Source organism: Oryzias latipes, chromosome 15 (genome assembly GCF_053564925.1).
Source record: "Oryzias latipes strain Hd-rR chromosome 15, Olatipes_Hd-rR_3.1".
NCBI lineage: Eukaryota > Metazoa > Chordata > Actinopteri > Beloniformes > Adrianichthyidae > Oryzias > Oryzias latipes.
The window spans coordinates 9,905,270-9,919,417 of NC_136251.1; the positions used below are offsets into that span (position 1 = coordinate 9,905,270).

At 44.5% G+C, this 14,148-nt stretch overlaps 2 long non-coding RNA genes across 2 annotated transcripts in view; both read left to right on the top strand.

Annotated features, from left to right (window-relative positions):
• The window catches only part of LOC144984107 (uncharacterized), a 217,738-nt gene that overhangs the window by 161,730 nt on the left and 41,860 nt on the right, over positions 1 to 14,148 (top strand). The window lies entirely within an intron of this gene.
• The window catches only part of LOC110016489 (uncharacterized), a 184,241-nt gene that overhangs the window by 137,015 nt on the left and 33,078 nt on the right, over positions 1 to 14,148 (top strand). The window contains exon 5 of the long non-coding RNA XR_002874790.2: positions 41 to 208. This is a non-coding gene — a long non-coding RNA (uncharacterized LOC110016489). The remainder of the gene's footprint in view (positions 1 to 40; positions 209 to 14,148) is intronic.

The window sequence follows — 14,148 nt, forward strand, 5'->3', positions numbered from 1 at the left end:
GAATGAGTAGACTTGAGGTAAGAAGGATCTTGATGTGTAGGCGCGGAAGGCTGGAGGGTCTTGAGGCAGAAACCAGAGAGCTCAGTTGGAGCTGGATCCCAGGACTGCGCCCAGAGGAGCACCCGTGGAGGTTTTTTCTGTAGAGGAACAACGAACTGGCATTGAATGCTGATCCAGGATCTCCTTAAGAAGGCTGCATGCTGATGAGGTGAGTGGAACCAGCTGGTCGCGTCCAGAGCAGAGAGGGGGGGGGGGGGGGGGGGAGTAGCTGACAGAGGCACCGTGACAATTTTACTGTTACCACTGGGGTTATGAATCTTCTGAGACACCAGAGGTATGTTTGAATAAACCTCTTTTGTAATCTAGGCCAATTTTATCCATCTTAATCATATTTGTAATATTTTTGCGTTGGACTGGTCGGAGAAGGAAAGGAGGGAAAAAAAGAGAGGGATGTTAGAGGTGTGTGTGGGGGGGGGCAGGAGGGTGATTATAGAACTTAAAATTGACTTGAAAATGTCTATTTTGTAAACCACGATGCGTGTAAAAAAATCTTAATCATGTCTTGGTATTTTTTTTAGATAAAAAGGTGATGAAAAAGGGTTTAAGTTGGAAAACTGGTAACTTTAAACCCCTTAAACTGGTCTTTTTTTATTTTTGTGAACTTAAACTGCACCATTTACGCTTCAATTCTGAGCATCACCAACAGATTTGATTGAATTCATTGCTGGATAAAATAGTTCTTAGTGAAACTAAAGTTTGCCAAGATTCTTTAGCTAAGAACCAAACTGACAATAACAACTGAAATATTACTTACATGAAAGGAGACACTTTACATGCAACTTATCTAAATAAAAAAAATGTATAAACATTTCTTTATTACAAATCTTACCAACGTTTTCCATTGTTTCTAGGATACTGCTGGGTGTATTTTTTATCCCAAACATAAAAATACATCACAACCATTTCACTAAAGTAGATGCAAAGTTGTTTCAAAACAAGGAATAAGTTCTCTTTAACATATTTGCAGTTGTGGACATATTTTTTATTAAACAAAATAACATTGTAAGGGAATAAAAGGAAACAGCATTTGATGCACACGTTGTGCATTAAATGCAACTATTGCCATATCAGAAATATTTATTAATAATAATAACTATTTCTTATAAGATAAGAGGTTAAAGGTTGTTGTCAGTCACTAGCAGCTCCATAAAATACGAGAAAAAGCCAAAATACTGAAAAAAGCCATTGGAAAATATATTTTTCCACATCACACATTTATGAGTCATTTATGTACATTTTTTAAAACTGTCTGAAAAGTTTGATAAACATTTGTACTCTATTACCGAGTAAAATGATCACCTCTTCTAATAGATACAAAAGAGCCACAACAGCAGACGGGGTTTAGAGAGGAAAAACTGCCTTTTGAAACATGTTCAGATCTCACGCAAACACCACCAACCACAGAATTGAAGTTGATTCAAACCTGTGTCTGTGGAAAAAACAAAACAAAAAAATTGGCATTTTGGCTTGGCACAAATCATTCCGTCTCTTTCTGTACATCAAATTTAACTCTGATGGTGTGTGTGGTGGTAATAAAAACTGACCTAAACAGTCTGGACAAGCAAAACCAGTAATCAGCTGGAGGAAGTGGTCCATGTAAACCCAAAAAGAGCCTGTTTTGCTGAATTTAGATCAACATGGGTTTTTCTACACCGAAGACTCTTGAGGACTCATGTTTTAGTTTTTTGAAGAGCTGTGTGTGTAGTAGTTTACGCACTCTTTCCTATCAAAGCCAGCTCCAACTGCCCCTTGCTTTCTTTTGACAGCCTTGATGCATTATTTTATTTATATTTTGCAAAACAAACTATTTAAGTTGAAAATGTATTCCATGTCGATATTAAACGTTTTTTTAGAACAGACTTGTAAATGTACATGATTTTAAAACTTGACATTTGTCAAAGAACTACAAAAAAACTCTTGTTTTGAACCCTTAATTTCTTGATTTTTTTTTAAACATGATGTACAATTATCTGAAGGACTGTTTTGATTGTAAATTACTAACTATGCTATTCAAAAAAGAAACTGTGCAATGCCCCTTTGATGAGTTATAATGCGTAACACAGAGATTTGTAAAAATAAAAATTGTATATATAAACTGCTAGAAATAAAAATAAAAAAACACAAATTTGCGTGTGGTTTAAATCCATTTGTAAAGTGCTCTAGATCAGCCATCCCCAACCCCCGGGCCACGGGCAGGTACCGGTCCATGGGTCATTTGGTACCGGGCCGCCCAGAAAGAATAAATAACTTGCATTCCTTCCGTTTTATTTATTTCGGAATCTGAAAGATGTTTTATTTTGAAAAACTGCCCGATTCTCTGTTACATCCGGCTATGTCACTCAAGACGCAGGCCAAGGCGCTCTTGTATTTTTTCATTTTGACTGAAATTTGAGGTTAGATTGGATAGTACAGTAAAGGAGATGGGATTATATCAGTTTGTCACATAATGAGCTTTAGGTCTTGGAAGGTGTCATTTAATTAACATACCAGTAAACGTTTCTTAATATTTACCTTTTGTGTTGTCACTCTATTTTCACAGTTTTTTCACTTAGGAATTGTCAAATTCAAAACTTAAAAGATTTAGTGTTTACTGTAATTCCACATACTCACTGAGCATGTGATGCATGTTTAACGTGCCATTAGCATACGGTGTTCTCACTGGACTGTTGCTGCCAGATCCTAGCTCTTGTACTTACAGTTGAAAGAGGCTTGGTGTGAAAAGTCGAACTGGTGCAAATCTCAGAAATCTTGCTCCAGGCTTTTTCCTTTCACAGCTCTATTCCCACATATGACAGGCTTGGTGTCATATAATTCAGGTTAGGCACAAACTGCTAAAATGGATTTATCCTACATGATCAGTTTTCACACGGTTGACAATTCTGATTCCCTGATTGGTCAAAGCTCAAGTTTAACTTTTGATGTGTGTATGGACATGCATTTCATACGTAGAGCTTAGAAATGATTTTCAAAACATATGTAGCGATGTGTATTGAACATGGAGACCTAAAACGCACGCGCATTTACACAGACTCCTCATTGGAAAGGGTTGCTTGAACGCATGTTGCCGAGCCCGGTGTGAACATAGCATAAGAGAAAGCTAGGTGCAGCTTCTTTGCTATGTACCATGTCGCGCATGCTCACAAAAGAAGAATGGGATCGGTGTTACTTGTAAAGTAGATCTAGTTTTGTAAATTCTATAGGCCATCATGTTGTAAAACCTCATTTGGAAAAGCAGTTGATTCACTTTGTCTTCTGTAAAACCTTTACCAAAGTGCATTTGTGAATGGATGGTGTTGAAGTTTTTCTCAAAATGGCTTGGAGTGCTCGATTAAATAAAGGATAAAAAATGACTCCCACTCGCTTTGATCGCCCACGCCGTCTGTCTTTTTTGTTTCTCCCTTCTGCTGTGATTCTTTCTACTTTGTCACCTTGTCAGTTTCTTTGTGTCTCTGTGTGGATTGTTGCCATTGTGCACATGTCCATGCACAGCTTCAAACCACGTGTGTGTCTGTCTGCAAAGGTAACCAGCATGTCTGTGTGCTTTGGTCTGGATCTACATACGTGTGTGTGCGTCTGGTGAGTCTCCTGACTCCACCTGTCACTCTCGTCAGTGCAGCATGGAGCCGTGCACACATCACTTTAAGCTAAGATGAACGCACACACAAAAACACAACAGACCAAATAAATCTGTTCTGTTTCCTTTCAATCAACACAACCAATGACTGAATTATTATTCAAGGAAAAGGTTTCCAGCTAAATCAAAGAGAAAAAATACAGTTTTCTCTACACTATATTCAGTTCTCAACTTAGGTGTCTTACCAAAAAGTGGATTACAATATAAACGTACAATAAATTAGACAAAGTTCAACAATATACCATTTTATGTGTGAATGGTCACATTGCAAAAACAGGATAGGTAGAATTAAGTGAAAACATTCTTACCCCATTGTGAGATTGGCAACTTCTGCTGCAATTGTGTGCAGACTAACCTTTACACCTGCTAAGGTATCCTAAAAGAGTTAAAGGTCATGTCACGCAGCCACTACATACATTTGGCACATTTTCCATGTGTGACATTTTGGTATTTTCTGATACATGCCTGATTTACGTAATTCAGTGTTATTTGCATTCATCATTCATCGATGTGCACAGATGTACGTTGAGGGTTTTGGCTGTTAGGTCTTTATGTGAATTTGGTTATGAGCTGTTCAAAGTTTTAGTGGGTTGAGAGTTACGCAGTTTAGACGTATTTTACTAAGCTTATACGGAATTTTTTACGTAAATTGAATGCAACTGTGCATGACTTTTGAGAGATGTATACACAAATTTATGGCTTTCCACGACTGTTCCATTATCGTTCTACTTATCTCTAAGAGACTTTTCTCGCATGTACCACCGATGTATAACTTTTATAGCGTGTCCCGTGTAACTGACACACGAGCCCTAATGAATTGCATATAAACAGTGCAATAATCATGTTCCACGTTGATTTACATGTTCTTTGCATGGTTTATTCGTACTTCTGTGATTTTAACATGGTCCATTCGTGATACATCTGTGAGGATTTCACGTAAAGACCAAGTCTTTTCACACTTTTTCCATGTATATTTACGCATGAGCAATTATCATCCATGCAAAATGCGCAAAATATGCATAATGGCTATATGAAATTGCATTAGGTAAGGATTTATTTTTAAACATCTGCTTTCCAGGCCTCTTTTGTTTCATCCTCTTTACAGAATTGCATACCTGCTTTATTTAAAGTGGAATGTGCAGACTTTCCACTTTAAATAAGTGGAAAACAATTGCATAACTTTCATTTAATAAAATTAGTTATGCAATTGAAGAAAATCTCGAGCCTGTTTTTAAACTATCACGCAGCGTTTGAGCTGGTGTCTTCAGTTCATACTTATCAATGTTCATGAACAGACTGTCTGATCCAAGGATAACAAAAAAAATCCATGTGGCTAGCAAATATTGCTCCTGATTTCCTCAGTTGTCGCTTTCTTGTCTTTCAATTTAGCTTTACATGGAAACGATGATATGCAGTCAGACGCTTTCATCTTCATCCTGTCTGTATTTCCATCAGTCAGTGCATGTATGCCGATGAGTCTCCCCATGAAAGTGTTTGTGCGTCTGAATGTGTATTTTTGCAACTGCCACCTCCCTCTCCTGTTTCCTCTCACTTCAATAAATGCTCTTTCTCTCTGCTATTCCCTCTCCATCTCTCTCTGATATACATAGCAATGACCCCTGTCTCAGTCACGCTGGCACCATGCTGTGAATTCCATCTAAGCAGAAAAACAAGTGGAGATTGTTATGCAAATGGTTATGTGGTGGGCCAAATGGTGATGTTTGCATCTTTATGTGTGCGGAGAGGTGGCAAGAGACGAAAGAAGATGCAGAAAAAGCAGGACAGAGGGAGAAAACGACAAGACAAAATGGACAAATGAAATAAAATAAAAATGCAGAAGAAAGTCTGACAGGTAGCAGAAGATGATCTGTTGACATGTTTAGGTTTAAAGTCCCACTCCGATCATCTGTTTATCTATTTCAAATTGTTCCCAGTGGTCTTTGAATTATATGCTGTTTTTAGCCAACATCTAAAAACCTGTCATTTTCTAGGAGACAGAAAAACGACACAGCCACATTTGTCAAACTCAAGGCCCGGGGGCCAAATGTGGCCCGCCATGTCACTTTATGTGGCCCACAGAGCATAAAAGTTTTTAATTTCTTAAAAGATTTTTTTTTAGTTGATAACATATTATTTATGTGTGGCTGCAATTGTAATTATTCAATGTTTGCAGGTCTTATGTGTGTATGCAGAGAAATTGTTGTCATCAAACCATCAGTTGGATGCAAGGCTGTGTGTAGCCTTTTTTTGTAAAATGTTACACTATAATAAATGTTCTTTCTAGCTCAGTTTTATGTTATTTTTCTTTGTTCACTTGCACAGTTTGATTGTGGGTTTTAATAAGCGGACAAAATTTAAAAGGATTTATGCTAGAGTAACAAGCAAACAAATGTTTCCTATGCAACTGTAATTGTCACTTTAAAAAGTTATAATAAATAAACAATGAGTTATTTAACATTATGAAGTAGTTTCATTTATTTTTCATTATATTTAGTTACATGTATGTTATTTCTGGCCCTTTGAGGACAGCCACTATGCGGATGTGGCCCTTAGTGAAAATGAGTTTGACACCCCTGCTCTTAGTTATGGGTGTGACCGTGGAGTGACACCTACCTCACTTCCCATCATCCTTTTCTCCCGGTAGCGTAAAGCCCCTCACACCCCCAACCTAACATTACCGGTATAACAAATGGTGAGCAATATTGGAGCTATCCATCCGTACAGTCTTGAACCAGATTCCAGCTCAGACTAAGAAAATAAAGACGCCCATGAATCTATTTGTCTACAAGTGCATGCATCAGAATGAACCAGAGCTGGGAGCTTGCTATTGTAGGTTGTCCACTACTCAAGCTTTTTCAAACAGCAAAAATGCAATCTTAAGCATGATTTTCTTAAAGTATGCCTTATTTCATCAGAAAAATTCCACAAGAACATGTTAAAAACACCTAAACCACAAATATCATTGTAGTGGGTCTTTAAATATAGTATTCACTCGACAGGTGGTACAAATGTGAGGTACAATTTTAGATCAGCTCGGAAAAAGTGTTTGTTGAGCATTAAATGTCTTCCTCATTGTGAAAATGCTGATACCCTTCTGCTGTAAACATCTAGTAAACACACTCAAATGCGTACTCATGGACACACGCAGAGCAAGAAGAGCTGAGAGGTAATGAAGGAAAATAGCAGGTCAGTTACTGTTTAATTGTCATTCCACTTCATTGGTAAAGCATCAATCCAACACTGCTTCAATGAGCAGAAAGAATTGGCTTTACACACAAACCCGCCAATGTTTTGTACAAACACATGTGCTGCTGAATACATTGTTTTGATAGCAGTTTTTTTTTTTTCATGTTTATGTGTTGTTTTTTTTCAGAGGATATACAGCACTCCCCAGGGGATACTTCAATTCGCCTGATCTACTATGGTAAACTGGATACTAAAATGCAATTATAAGTTAGTTCCCTCAAAACAACATGATAGAAAAATCCTTGATACATCCTCATATGACTATGTCTATGAAGACTCTCATTCATCCAGGTTGATTACATCATAGTAGTAGGTTTAGGGGCTGTCATCTGGACTTAGTTTTTTAAAGTTAGAAGATGTTTCACCTCTTATCCAAAAGGCTTTTTCAATTCTGAATTATTTAGTAAAAGAGCTGGTATATATGCATGCGCTCATTGGGGAGGAGTCAGACCTGAAACTGGATGGTATTGTCAACTTAGCCTACATGGTTTCGGGTCGTTAAGATTCCTTTTTAGGAATCGTTGGAGCTGGGGGTTGGGGAGCCAGTGAGTCCCTCCCCAAATTGGTCAATTCTTTCAGCTGTTAACGACCCAGGTGGAACTGGTTCGGTTTGTTTGGGTTTGACAACACAGCCGTAGATGGATGGAAGAATAAACCTGAGACCACCATTCTTGTGAAGAGAAGGTTTATCCTTCTTAACAAAGATAGCTTCTTTCACTCCTTGCTCAAACCATCCTTTCTCTCTGGCTAGAATTCGGACTCCACTGTCCTCGAACAAGTGGTTTGTGGCCTGGTGTGAAGGTCCCAGGCCGCAATCTATCTATCCATCCATCCATCCATTGTATAAAAAAAAAACGCCCCTCTCACCCTCCTCGGGTGGTTTCTCCTAGCTTGAGGGTCCTGCGCAGTATCTTAACTGTTCCTAGCACTGCGCTTTTCTGGACTGAGAGGTCTGAGGTCTTTCCAGGTATCTGTTGTAGCCACTCCTCCAGCTTGGGGGTTACTGCCCCGAGTGCTCCAATTACCACAGGCACCACTGTCACCTTCACTTTCCAGGCTTTCTCCAGTTCTTCTCTGAGTCCCTGGTATTTCTCCAGTTTCTCATGTTCCTTCTTCCTGATGTTTCCATCGCTTGGCACTGCCACATCCACCACAACGGCTTTCCTCTGTTCTTTATCCACCACTACAATGTCTGGTTGGTTTGCCATTACCATCCTATCAGTCTGGATCTGGAAGTCCCACAGGATCTTTGCCCTCTCATTCTCTACCACCTTCGGAGGTGTTTCCCATTTTGACCTTGGGGTTTCCAGTTCATATTCTGCACACATGTTCCTGTATATTATTCCAGCCACTTGATTGTGGCGCTCCATGTATGCTCTACCTGCCAGCATCTTACATCCTGCAGTTATGTGCTGGATTGTTTCAGGGGCCTCTTTGCACAGCCTACACCTTGGGTCTTGTCTGGTGTGGTAGATCTGAGCCTCTATCGCTCTGGTGCTCAGGGCTTGTTCCTGAGCTGCCAGGATGAGCGCTTCAGTACTGTCCTGTAGGCCAGCCCTTTCTAGCCATTGGTAGGACTTCTTGATATCAGCCACTTCAGTTATGGTCCGGTGGTACATCCCATGCAGGGGTTTGTCCTCCCATGAGGATCTGTCCTCCAGTACTGTGTCCTCTGCTCTCCATTGCCTGAGACATTCACTGAGCACACTGTCATTTGGGGCCTTGAGCTTGATGTACTCATGCATCTTGGATGTTTCCTATCCATGTAGAGGAGGTGACTGATGTTGGCCCCATTTCTGAGTCGGTATCCATAGCCAGTCTTGTTGACTATTTGGCTGAGGGGACAGAGCATCACCTTGGTATATCCCACATTTGATGGACACTTGTGCAAGTGGCTTCCCATTGGCTTCAAGGGTGGTTTTCCACAGCTTCATCGAGTTTCCTATGAAGGCTCTTAGAGTCCTGTTGATGTTGTACAGCTCCAAGCATTCAGTGATTCATGTGTGTGGCATTGAGTCATAGGCCTTCTTGTAATCAATCCAGGCTGTGCACAGGTTGGTGTGTCGTGACTTGCAGTATATATATATATATATATATATATATATATATATACATACATACATACATATATATATGCGGAAGGGTGGCCCAGTTGGTAAGGTGCAGGACTGTCACGTTTGATTCCCAGGGGCGGAGTGAACAACAAATGGCAATGGAGCTACTCACCATAACAATGGAAATGTGGCAATTACCATAACAATGGTGAGCAATTAACATCACCCAGTGATGGTTCTTGGGCAAGAACCTTAAAGCTACTCCCTACCTCACAACATGACAATGAACTACATGTTATGCCGGCTCAGACATCGCACGGCCAAACAAGGTCTGCGTCAGGTGCTGGGGTACCAGAGCAACCTGATGGAAGTGGGCTACTGGAACAAGACGGAAATGGACTAGATGTAAGAACAAGGTTCTGTTAGGATCCTACTACTCAAGTAATCCCAACCGAAAATGTGGAATTAATGGATGCTTCGAAACCCACAATCAAGGCTAACTTCCAAAGAACTGGTAGCCCAATGCTCTAACATCCACAAATGGCAACACCTATCACAACTTGAGATTGAAAGGGTACAATACAATTGCTGTACCACGGGAGAGCCAGAACAGCAGGTCAGAGAGGAGGCTATACCACACCCTCACCCTTAGCTTGGGTACACAGCCCCAAAAATCAGAGATACGCTGAGCAAGGCAGCAACTGACCTGAAAGACAAGATCATGTCTAGAATGAACACTAGGCAACTTAACAACGGTTAAGTGATGTACTGCCTGAAAGTCTCCTGGAAACTAAATGAAACATTGAGGGCAATTCCAACCACAACAATCACAGAAAACAATGATCTTTTCACGGTGAGGGGGGCTCGAGAGCAGGTAGGACCCAGACACAGAGGCGGGAGGCAAACGGTTCCAAGGCCAGGGGGTTTAATAAACAACAAACAAAAGGCGCTGCAGAGCAGGATGACAAAACAAAAACTTACTGTGGCGTGGCATGAAACATGGCGTGAACGGACGAAGACACATGAATACCTTAATGGACCAGCACAAGAGGAAGGCAGAGACAAGACTTATATACAGACAGGGCAGACAAGACACAGGTGAACACGATCAGGGCAGATGGGGACCAAAGGAAGTAAAACTCAAGAAACATTACAAGACAGGAAACCTTTCAAAATAAAACAGGAAACAGAACCAAACAAGACAGAACAAGAACTAAAACGAAAAATAAGACACAACAAACTCAAACCATGACACTACCCCCCCCCCCCCCCCCCTCAAGGAACCGCTTCGAGGTTCCAAAAAGTCACTTGAGGGGGGGATGCCCGGAGGACAAACTTCGACGGGCAACATAGTTCAGGGAGGCCAGGCTTGGCACATCGGTGAGGCAGAGAAGAGTCCCGAGGACGGCCGGGGGGCCGAGCGGTGCGCCGAGGCAGGTCCGGAGGACGGCCGGGTGGCCGAGTGGGCCGGCGAGGCATGTCCGGAGGACGGCCGGGAGGCCGAGCGGGCCGGCGAGGCGAGTCAGGCGTGGAGTCAGGCGTGGAGTCAGGCGAGGAGTCAGGCGAGGAGTCAGGCGAGGAGTCAGGCGAGGAGTCCGGCGAGGAGTCCGGCGAGGAGTCGGCCGGCGGGTCAGGTGTGGAGTCGGCCGGCGGGTCGGGCCAGCAGTCGAGCTCTGGCGGGTCAGGCCAGCAGTCGAGCTCTGGCGGGTCGGGCCAGCAGTCGAGCTCTGGCGGGTCGGGCCAGCAGTCGAGCTCTGGCGGGTCAGGCGTGGAGCCGAGCTCTGGCGGGTCAGGCATGGAGCCGAGCTCTGGCGGGTCAGGCGTGGAGCCGAGCTCTGGCGGGTCAGGCGTGGAGCTGTTGGAAGCGGGGACCGGTCGGGGTGCAGCCAGCAACCCCCTGGGAGCAGGGACCAGGCGGGGTGCAGCCGGCACCCTCCTGGGAGCCGGGACGGGTCGGGGTGCAGGCGGCACCCTCCTGGGAGCTGGGACAAGTCGGGGCGCAGGCGGCACCCCCCTGGGAGCCGGGACGGGTCGGGGCGCAGGCGGCACCCTCCTGGGAGCCGGGACGGGTCGGGGCGCAGGCAGCACCCTCCTGGGAGCCGGGACGGGTCGGGGGGCGTCCGGGACCACCACTGGACGTGGCTGTGGTACGTCCAGGACCACCACTGGACGTGGCTGTGGTGCGTCCGGGACCACCACTGAACGTGGTTGTGGAGCGTCCGGGTCCACCACTGGACGTGGCTGTGGTGCGTCCGGGATCACCACTGAACGTGGCTGCGGTGCGTCCGGGACCACCACTGAACGTGGCTGTGGCGCGTCCGGGACCACCACTGAACGTGGCTGTGGGGGACGGCGGGGACGACGGCGACGTCGACCCCCCCTCATGGCGAGACGGCTCCCAGCATAATCTGGGTGGCTCCCACTCCAGGTAGATGACGAAAACTGGGCCTGATCAAAAATCCAATAAGTCAGAGTCCTTTCAGCTTCCTGGCAGTAGGCCTCTAGGAGCATCATGTCCCGCTCCGCTGGGTCCAGAAAAAATGGCTGGTCCATTCTGTCACGATGCAGGGGTGGCTCGAGAGCCGGTTGGACCCAAATGCAGAGGCGGAGGCACACGGTTCAAGGGCAAGGGGGTTTAATGCAAAACAAAAGCGCTGCAGAGCAGGATGACAAAAACAAAACAAAAACTCACTGTGGCGTGGCAAGGGACATGAAACGAGGATGCGATGACATGAAGACATGAACACCATGACAAAAGGTAAATGGACCAGCACAGGAGGAAGGCAGAGACAAGACTTAAATACAGACAGGGCAGACAAGACACAGGTGAACACGATCAGGGCAGATGGGGACCAAAGGAAGTAAAACAAGACAGGAAACCTTTCAAAATAAAACAGGAAACAGAACCAAACAAGACAGAACAAGAACTAAAACGAAAAACAAGACACAACAAACTCAAACCAAGACAGATCTGGTTTACACTTCAGCAGTAGTTATCCTTGAGATGCTTGGCTATAAGAGCAACCATGGAAGAAAACAATACCCATCATGGAAGCAACGGTTAGAGGCCAAAATCAAGGCAACTTGGAAGGATGTGAGTAAGCTGACAGAGGCTCAAAGAGGTACAATGAGAAAGCAAGTACCTAAGAGATATAGCCAGATGGCCATACCTGAAGCACTGGAAACTTGAGCAGCCACCCAAAGAGGAACACAAAAAGATAATGAAGCCAGACGAATAAACAGGCTGTTCGCAACTCAACCTGCGAAAGTGTACGCTCAGTGGCAGGGTCAAAACAGCCGAGCAGACCCACCAAGGCTAGAAACTGAACAGTACTGGAAAAAGTATATGGGAGAAAGAGACAGCACATAACAGGAATGCCCAGTGGGAGGTCTCTCTGAGAAAAGAACATAGCAACCTCCCTGAACAGAATCCAGTAACCATCACAGTGGCAGACATCCACGAAAGAACGTGGATGTCTGCCACTCTTAGTTCTCCATGCCTCTGTTTGGTGCAGTGCGATTCATGTATTGTCCCTCTTTTCCTCTCCCCTCCTGGGGAGTGGGAGTGCTTCCAGACTCCAGTTGGCTCATCCGTGCTCCAGTTCCTGACCGTTTGCCTCGCCTTTGCTCCTGCTCCTACACCTGGCTGTGGATCCTGCCTCTGGCTCATCTCTGGCTCGTCTCTGCTCTGTACCTGACCGAGTGCCTCGTCTCTGCTCCTGCTCCTACACCTGGCTGTGGTTCCTGTCTCCGGCTCGACTCGCGCCTTTGACTGTCCCCACAACCACGGCTGGATGAAGCTCGTCTGCTGGACTTTTATATATGTAGTTGTAGATTTAGATAAGTTAATTCTTCTCTAAGAGTTCTGGTAAATCGCCTGTCCGTCCTGGGGGAGGATCTCTCCTTCATGTGGGCACCCCTGAGGTTTCTTCGTTTTTTCCGGAATCCGGTTTTTTTGGGAGTTTTTCCTTACCGCGAAGGGGGGTCTAAGGGCAGGGATGCCAGTATAGCTTAGTCAGTTTGTTAGTTCATTTTAGTATTTTTCTATTGAACTCTTTGTATTCGTGATCCTTTTGATTTCATGTTTTACTTCGAAGCCCATCGAGACGACTGTTGTTGTGATTTTGGGCTATACAAATAAAATTGAATTGAATTGAATTGAAAGAGTCGCAGGTTTGAAGACCTGGACAGCACCTGACATGATACATGCCTACTGGCTAAAGAAGCTCACTGCACTCCACGAACGCCTGGCAGCACAAAGAACCAGCTGCTAAGAGATGGGACTCACCCTGAATGGCTAAAAGAAGGGCCAACGATCCTGGTCCAGAAGGATCCCTCAAAGGGTGCAATCCCAACTACCGGCCAATAACCTGTCTCTCCACAACATGGAAGCTCATGTCAGGCACCATTGAAACAAAGATAAATAGGCACATGGATCAAGACATGAGCTACACACAGAAGGGCATTGGTAGAGACTCCAGAGGAGCCAAACACCAACTCCTGGTTGACAGAACAGTCGCTCAAGACTGCACGTCACGAAACACCAACCTGTGCACAGCCTGGATTGATTACAAGAAAGCCTATGACTCCGAATCCGAATCCTTTTATTGTCATACGCACAGCTTTTACACTGACATACGATATTGTTCCAGTGCAACCCGAACAAGATCAGACATACAACAAATACACATACAGTTCGAGTTTTACTGAGGTAGCTGCAGCGACTGCGCACCTATTTCTTAGGATGGGTAAAGATGGTTACAATAGGTGGGTAGGGTGATTGGTGACAAAAAAAGTCATATCTCAACACTGTGATACAATGTGTAGATACAAGAAAAAAACACCGTCTGAACACAGAAGCACATATTCTCACGGCCACGCAGTACACAAGGATCACTGGGAAGGTTGGATAAGGGGGTGGGGCCCCCCCCTGTGTTACACTCCGGTCGCAGCTGCTCCTCACGGGCGCTCGCGTCTCCAGGAGTGCTCACTCGGGGGCGGGGGGTGAGTTCCGAGGAATGTCGAGGTCGAGGGGGGGGTTGAGCAGCAGCATCGGCCTTCAGCACAGCGGCGGTTTTCACACTCTGAGAGCGAATGATGTTTTGGTTGGAGCCAAGGAGTCTCAGCTCAGGGGGGGGGGGGGGGGGGAAGTCC